Below are 8,362 nucleotides of genomic sequence, written 5' to 3' on the forward strand. Positions count from 1 at the left end.
CTGATTGCCTGCTCAAACAGTAGACTTGTCATTCAGGGGTCAACTGCCCCACACTCCTTGACTACGGGAAATTAATGTATCTACATATAATTTAGCGTATGTTTTGCTATTTCTGGTGTAATTTCCATCAAGTACCATACTTTTTGCACCCACCACCCTGAAAAATTCGAAATGACCTCCTATAAGGCAGATGCTTATCCCCAGTTTCTTTCTCGACCCCGATGTAATACTATTACATAGTTTATGAAGGCAATGGACAGTTCCCAGTCCTCTGATATTTGTTAAGCATTAAAACTTTAATAATGAACATAATTGCATAGAAAAACAAAAATGCATTTAAATGAGCGTCCCAATTGTAGGGACTCTAGTGCTAATAATTTTGACGAGAAAAATTAAAAAAAAAATGAATATAACTCATGGAAAGTGAATTGTCAAAGTGTTTTTTTTTTTCATTGGTTTGTTATTTTCACACATTTATAGAACAGTGTTTCAACGTATACAAGCAGAGATTTTTTTAATGAAATTACGCAAGCGCAAAGTGCAAAAAATGTGTACCTTTCATGACGGGAAATTTGGAAAAGCAAACTGTGATTGGCAACGGCAACATTCCGAGCCGCACCACACCAACCAGCATGTTTATTTTGTGCACAGGAGGAAATTTGCGCTGAGATAAGTATTCTTTTAAACCTGTTTTTGAAATTTAACTTAATATTGTAATACTTGTTTGTGTTTGTAATTGTTTTTTATGCAAACTCAAGTGTCTTATCAAACTATTTTACGTTGTAAGCAAAGCATTGTAGCAAAAATGTTTGTTTCCTTGAGTTCGGACAATCTAACGAGTTGTTTTGTTTCATCTTGTAGTACGGCGCTATTTACTGAAAAGTGTCACTATTTTACTGAAAAGTGTCGATGCTATTTTTTTTTAAATCATATTTTGGATCAGAAAGTTATTGTAATCCATAACGTAGTTATGTAAGCTGCCTTTACTTAATATAGGCATTAGAGTCCTATATTGGATATTCAATCACGTTGCTAGAAATTTCTTCTTTAGTTTTTCGTTTTTAAATTTATTAAAAATCTTGATTTTATTTTATGATTAAAACAAATTAAAGCAAGATTAAGATGCATCAGTTCATCAGCAGCATCAGTACAACTTTATAACAAGTATAAGGTTAGACTTTTAAAAGTTTTAGATTAGCTTTAGTTAGAAACTTCTATATATGTTTACTTCATGTATAATAATTTACCAGTAATTTTGAAATTTAACTTCTGAACATATTTTTGCTTCGTCGTAGACCAAAAATCAACAGCTTAAAATTGAAATTTATCCAGGACAGAATTAACTTTTGTCAAGACGCTTCTTAGTTAGGATTCACTGAATAGTTGGTTAATCTTTCAATATACTGCATATTTGGCAAACAAACAGAATATTTGGTTTGATTGAATACTTTAATAATTCAGTGACGCAATGCGTAGCAAATTTATTTTCAACACTTAGTAAACATATTTTTTCATATAATGAATGAAAGTTTTAACGTAGTTAAAAATTAGTTTGAGTTGTTGCCGTCTAATACTGTCAAACCTGGTTTATAAGAAAGCACTTAAAATTAATTTCTGCTTGGACAAACTGCATTTGAGATCCCTAATCCCGGTCCTACTGTTGATGATTTTCCAAATAAGATGATCTGCTTTAAAGAATATGGTTTTAAAGGTCCCTCTGATATTGTTTTAACGAGTTTCAAATGTGCTATCATATTCAAAAGAATTTTAACGTAAGAGAAAACACTCAGGTGGTAATTTCAAATTTTATTATTTTCAATTTTTCGTAATTTTTATGACATGTCTATATCTGAGAGTCAGAACAAGGTAACTCACACTATCGTGAGGAGACAGCTAAAATGGTTGTCAAAGATGGAATGCACCTGGTAAGTAATTACAAAGTTTTTTTTAGAATTATATTCACATGACTCGATACAGAATAAGATTCTACATGACAATACACTAATAAACTGAAAATCACAGTTTTTGGACTTATGTCAGTATTATAGCTCTGAGCTACAGATATTTTAATTAATCTTACTTTTTCAAATTCAATAGGGAAGTTTTCGATTTTTCAATTTTATTTTTATATGATAGAGTAACATGTATGAACATCATAGGTGAAAAAAATTTTGCGATACGAAAAGTAGTTTTTTTAAATTAATTTTTAAAGTTCAAGCGCCTGTGACGTCAGATGGCATAGGAAGTGACGTCCGATAGGAGAGAAACGCTAGCGAACCGGTTCCCATGTCATGGGAGAAACCGAAGAACGTGCATTCGACTTCGAAGATGAAACGTAAAAGGCTTATCTCCTCGCGTTTCTGGAACATTAAACCTCTCATCCTCTCGGAAATATTCGAATATCACCATTGATATTATTTGAGGAAGATTATTTAGTTTGTTCTTTAACGAATCCGGCCTCCATAGTGTGTTCAAAAGGATTATTGAATTTCTAAAAAATAAAAATATCAGCGCGCTAAAAATGTCCCTAGCGAAAACAAGGGATCTTCGGAGGAAGGCTGCCCATTAGTGCCCTGTGACATAAGCTCGTGACATTTCAGAAGAGCGCACTTTTGCGCGTGGATTTTTAAAAATTCATTAAAAATCAACCACGGTGTTTTAAAATTCGGCGATGGTGAATTTTTTAGTTTTGAGGGTCAATTAACAATATGCAATAGCCAAAATATGAACATTTAATAGGTTGCAACTTCCCTATTAACTATGAAACAGTAAGCAGAAAAGAAAAAAAAACTTGGATAATATGGAATATACATAATTATGTACAGTCGGCTAGCAACTTTGTTTTGTATTTGTATGTAAGGTAATTGCAAGATCCTTTATTTATAATGTAACATACTACCATGATTATATTAGCTACATCAAATATTATTCAAAAAGAATTGCAGATAAATATAAACCATTAGTCCTTTACTAGAACAGTTTTTTTTTTAAATTTATAATTGCACTAAATATAGATGCATTTAGGATGTTAAATGAAAATTAATTTTTATTTCATAAAAAAGGAAAAATAGATTAACCTTCCTTACATTAAATTGGTATAAAATACAAATGTTGAAATCACAAAATAAATAATATTAGATATTGGGTAAAATATGTTATTCAGTGCACCTATGCTTTTTAGTACGGACAAACTGAGATTTGGCACTCGCACATTATAGTGAATCATAAGGAAAGGGGTAAGGAAAATAAAAATTTGTATTGTTGATATTTAGATATGAAAAATGCAGTAACCATTTAAAATATGTAAGTACTGTACACAAGTAAAATACTGTATTAAAATTGAAAATTTAGTTCTTTCAGTCAACCAGTTTTCTGCCAAAATGGAATGTTTCAATGACTTAATGGTTTGAGTTTTATAATTTACGAAACATGTTAAGATTTTTTTTTCTTAGTAACTACTTAATTTAAAGATTAATCATTTTGACTTTTAAAGGGTAGCTATTTCCTAAATTTTCCTTAGCAATTCTTGACAGTTTTCGTGCATAATTTTTTAAAAAGACTAGCTAGGCTTTGTGTTGAATTTTAAAAATAATGAATATTCTAAAATAACACACAAGTTGTTAAAAAATATATTTAGTAAGATCTTTTAATTTAGGAAATAAAACTTTCAAGAAAATATAATTACACGGAATTAGCTCTACTCAAGCTATACATTGTATTATTTATCTTTTAAATAGTAATGAACAAAGTTTTAATGAACAAAATCATCGGGTTACTGCATACACGTGTTTTGGCGTTACAGGAACTCTTTTTCAATGTAAAGTGGTGAGCTTTTGTATGTAAAGACCCAAAACACGGGTATGCAGTTGTCTGCTATTTTTGTGCATTAAAACGTTGTTCATTACTATTTACTTCCCTGCACAAAGGTATTTATTTCTTATTTATCTTTTAGTTTAAAGCAACTTTTTTTTGCAGCCTTTAAGAACAAAATAAGATGCCTTCTTTGCACTAAGATTTTCAAGTAGGAGAGTGGAATTGCAAGTCCTTTCTCATCACAGGTAAGTGATATTAGTTTTGAAAATATCAGTAGGGGAATGTGGGGCAAAGTAAAATTGTGAAATATTTACCCTGTTTTTAGTACAATATATCTAGTAATATTTTAAAATACATTTAGGCTTCTCGAGTCAGAAAAAGTTATCTCTGAAGGTCAAAGCGTAAGCTAATAAATACAAGCAGTTTTGAGAAATTGGTACTCATTTGGTAATATTTTGTTGTACAGTCAACCTTCGTTTATCGTGGTCAATTCGCTCCAGACTTTACTGCAATAACTGAATTTCCGCGAAGTAGGATTTATTTATAAACCAAATGTTTTTTTTTCCTAATTAGAGCGCATAAAACCAACTTACGACAATTAAAATAGGTTTTAACATAGTTAGAGCCCCCTAAATATTAAACAGCTCTCTTAATCCCCATCACATTTTCATTACTTTGTTAAAACTAAGCTACACGCACAATATGCAGTTCTTAAACATTACTACTAATCTGTGAAAACAGCTCAACTTGTTCGATGATGAATATGTGCCCCCGTTCTTCCTCTTTACTTATCCTCATTAAAGGTATTATATATACAACTTAAAAAGCTTGTACATTGTGAACACTATATAGAAATGTATGTATTTATCCCCTAACATTACAATGATTTATACTTTCCAGTTAGTGTTGAACGGTTAAAATGAGATAGCGATTCCCTACACTTTCTTCGCCGATTTTGTACCTTCACTCCCTTAACTAGTCCAACTATAGCCCCTCAGAAGAGCTTATCTTACTAAAAGGACATACTTTGTTATTCTTTAGGGGGAAAAAATTTACAGGGCATAAAAAAGGATTATTACTATATTTGAAAAAAAAAAAAAAAACAGAAAAAATCGCAATGTAGTGAAGCCCCGAAAATCGAAGCGCAAAGTAGCAAGGGACGACTGTAACTCAAAAATTATTTTTGTAATTTTAAAATGAAATTACTCAATTATTACTAAGCTTAGTTTTATTTTAAATGTTTTTTCCAATTAATCATGTGCATGCGAGGTAAAGTAGAATAGTTTATTCCATGTACTTATTCATTTCTTTTATCACTAGTATATTAATTTACAAATAAATTCATATGCATTCCTTTGTATAAAAATTCACTACTTTAATCATTCATTTACATATTGACTTATTAAAGCATTATTTTATTTGCTCGTTTATTGTTTCGCATGTATTAATCAATCAACTTATTTATACAACTTATACTTTAACCCCTCCTCCCTCTGCCGCACCACCGTCGACCAGCCGCCTCACGGTGCTGCTCCTCTAGCGAAAACCGTCTCCAGGTTGCGTCCATATCCTACACACACGCCTACACACACTCATGCCTGCACACAGGCACAAACACATATGCCTATATACACATACACGAACGCCTACACACACACACATGCGGGTACACACACAGCACTGCATACATACACACCCACCCACACACATGAGTTCACACAAACACACGCATACACTCTTGTGATTGCAAAAAACATAATTTGAATTCAAGATGCCAAAAATTGAAATTACTATAATTTTTTTGTTTATTCTTTCACTATCTCTTTATTAATTTATTAATTATTTTAGTTAATCATTTATTTAACCCAAAATGGTGTTGATAATCAGATAGAAAATATTTCAGACAAAAAATATTTTATTTTTCACTTTGCCCCTTGATAAAAAAAAGGGGGGGGGGATTCTTTATGTGCTGTAATTTTTGAAAAAAAATTTCCAATTTGCAACAAGTAAGTTATTTTAACTCTTACACTTTGCCCCACATTCCCGTACTTCAAACTTAAGACACCACTTATTGTATGATGGTTTGCTAAAAAAATTTGTCAAGTGTGACTAGATAGCCTTAATATTCCAAAGCAAACAAATGAAATTGTTTGCTCACCGAACATACATACTACAAAATTAATTGCTTCCAGTTCATCAACCACATCTCTGTTGTCAAGCTTAAGCTGCAGTGAATTAGTTATTGTTTTATGGCATTTGTATTGTAACAAGTTGGAGTTGTTCGAATTTTCGTAAATTCCCCTTTTTTCTAAAAAGAAAAAGCTATGTTTTGATACAATTTTCTAGGGATTTACCAAACACCTCAGTGTGCTGAATACTGATAATAATATAATACAGCCAGACCTCCATATATCCAAGTATGAACTTACGAAGAAAATATTCCATTTATAGAAATTTAGAAGCTTAATTTTATTAGAATTACTACTAAAACATTAAAGTTCAATCTAATTTTTCTGGAAAAACTACATTACTCGTTTATTTGTGAATTATATTACTTAAAGTTAATGATTTAAAAAAGAAAAACAATAAGAAACTTTCTTTCTTTATTGTTTTTAAATAAACAGTATTCCAGACATTGGATAAAATCATCATAGCTGTATTCCTTAAAAAGAAAAGAAAAAATTTATGAATAGACAATTTTACCAACAGTTCACCAAAGAAATGTTTGCATTTATTGAATCCTCTACTTCATTAGAAATATTTTTCGAAAATTGAAGTCCAGAACCTGTAGTCAGAGACACCTCCAACATTTCATTTTTGATTAAATTCGAGAGTTTGATTGCTCGAGAGTTTCGACTCACCCTGCATGTATAAATTTTTGGGTGTATTTGGAAGTTTAAACTCAAATAAGGTGTGGGTTTATTTAACAACCTTGCAGTCAGTGTGATAACCATATTATGATAATGTCCTCATGAAATTTGTTCATTTTATAGCATCTCTGTAATATTATATTGGGTTTAGTATTTACTTTGTGTGAAATTTCAAAGATATTTTACATCCACATTCAAAGCATATTAATACATATATTTTTGTACCTAAAAGTAGATAAAAGGCTTAAGTGATCCTAAAAGAAACCTTTAAATTCAAGTCATGAAATTTTTGGTGTGAAACATTGTATGCAGGGTCTATACACTATTCAATTTTCGGGCCCCTTCCAAAATTTAATTCTGTATCTGCCCCCTGCTGACATATCCAGGCATGTAAAATTTTCGGTGTGGCATGAATCTTTGTAGTTTTTGATCAAAAATTTCTTCTAAAACTTGATTATTTCATATTTTATTGAAAAGTTACTGTAGCTCAAAATCGATTGCAAATGGTACCGCTAAAATCATATTTGGACAAATAAAAATCATTAGTCATCATATAAAGCTGTTAAATTATTTTTTTTGTCTGATTAATGCTATACGACACATTCAAATGTTTTTATTCATATACAAAAGTAAAAACTGGGTATGTACAAATTTCATTCCAGCATGTATAAACATGCCTGGCTGGGCATGTAAAATTGTAAATGCTTTTCTAGCCCTGCATTTCAAGTTCTTGGTGTTCTGAGAAAATACGCCAGTTGTCTTAGAGTGATTTTTTACCATTTTAGGCTATTTTGTGTGTACACTTTTGTTCAAAGGTAGTGAAAAGCACTTATTTTTGCAGGTTGTAGATTTCACAAAAGGAAGATATTGTGATTTTGCCAATTTCATTTGAATAGAACCAAAAGTTGATCATATACAAACAGTTGAAATACGTCCAAAACTTAAATCTTTGGATTATGACTGGCTAGCAAAAATTAATGCCTTGCAGAAAATTCTAAGTTCTCGATAAGATGTGAAGTTAATGCTCATTTTGTTTATGGGCTATAAATATTGTAACTTCTTTTGAGTTGCACTATATATGATGTGGGTTCAAAATATGTCTCACTGCAGTGTAATGTTCTGCATTAGTTTGAGGCGTTTCAAAGTGCTACGTTAGAAATCCTTTATTGCTTTATTTTATTTGTTTTGTTATTTGTTCATTCTTTTTTTTTTTTTAGAGCAAAATGAGAAAATATCTACTGAAAAGAGGGAAGGACTCCTCTGGAATTGAGACCGAGATGAAGAGAAGGAACAAATATTTATCCGATAAAATTCAGAATCTGCGTTACAATAAAGTTTAATTGAATAAATTTGATTTTAAGTGTTCTTTGTACTTTTATTTTCCTATTTATTGCATGCCATTTTTATTTAGCACTGGAGAGGTTAGTAATTTATTATATAAGTCTGAAATGAATTTTATAATAACCTCGGTGAAAGACACTTGTTTAATGCTATAAAAGTGAAAAATTAAACCAACAGTGGGTGGTAAGAAGGTAGCTGGAGTAGCAGAAATTAAAGCAAGACAAAAGGTAGAAATCAAGCTAGAAAAGCAACAGATGGTAGAAACTATGGTAGACTAGCAACAAATAAAAGCAGTGTGTGCTAGAAATCTTGCTATAAAAGCAAAAAATAAAAGCAGC

At 30.9% G+C, this 8,362-nt stretch overlaps 1 long non-coding RNA gene across 1 annotated transcript; it reads left to right on the top strand.

Moving 5' to 3' along the window:
• Positions 1 to 621: 621 nt before the first annotated feature.
• LOC129233993 (uncharacterized) lies at positions 622 to 8,048 on the top strand. Its single transcript, XR_008581512.1, has 2 exons — positions 622 to 4,058; positions 7,901 to 8,048. It is a non-coding gene; the product is annotated as an uncharacterized LOC129233993 (long non-coding RNA).
• Positions 8,049 to 8,362: the final 314 nt, after the last annotated feature.

This window comes from Uloborus diversus, unplaced genomic scaffold, assembly GCF_026930045.1.
Source record: "Uloborus diversus isolate 005 unplaced genomic scaffold, Udiv.v.3.1 scaffold_886, whole genome shotgun sequence".
In the NCBI taxonomy this organism is placed as follows: Eukaryota; Metazoa; Arthropoda; class Arachnida; order Araneae; family Uloboridae; genus Uloborus; species Uloborus diversus.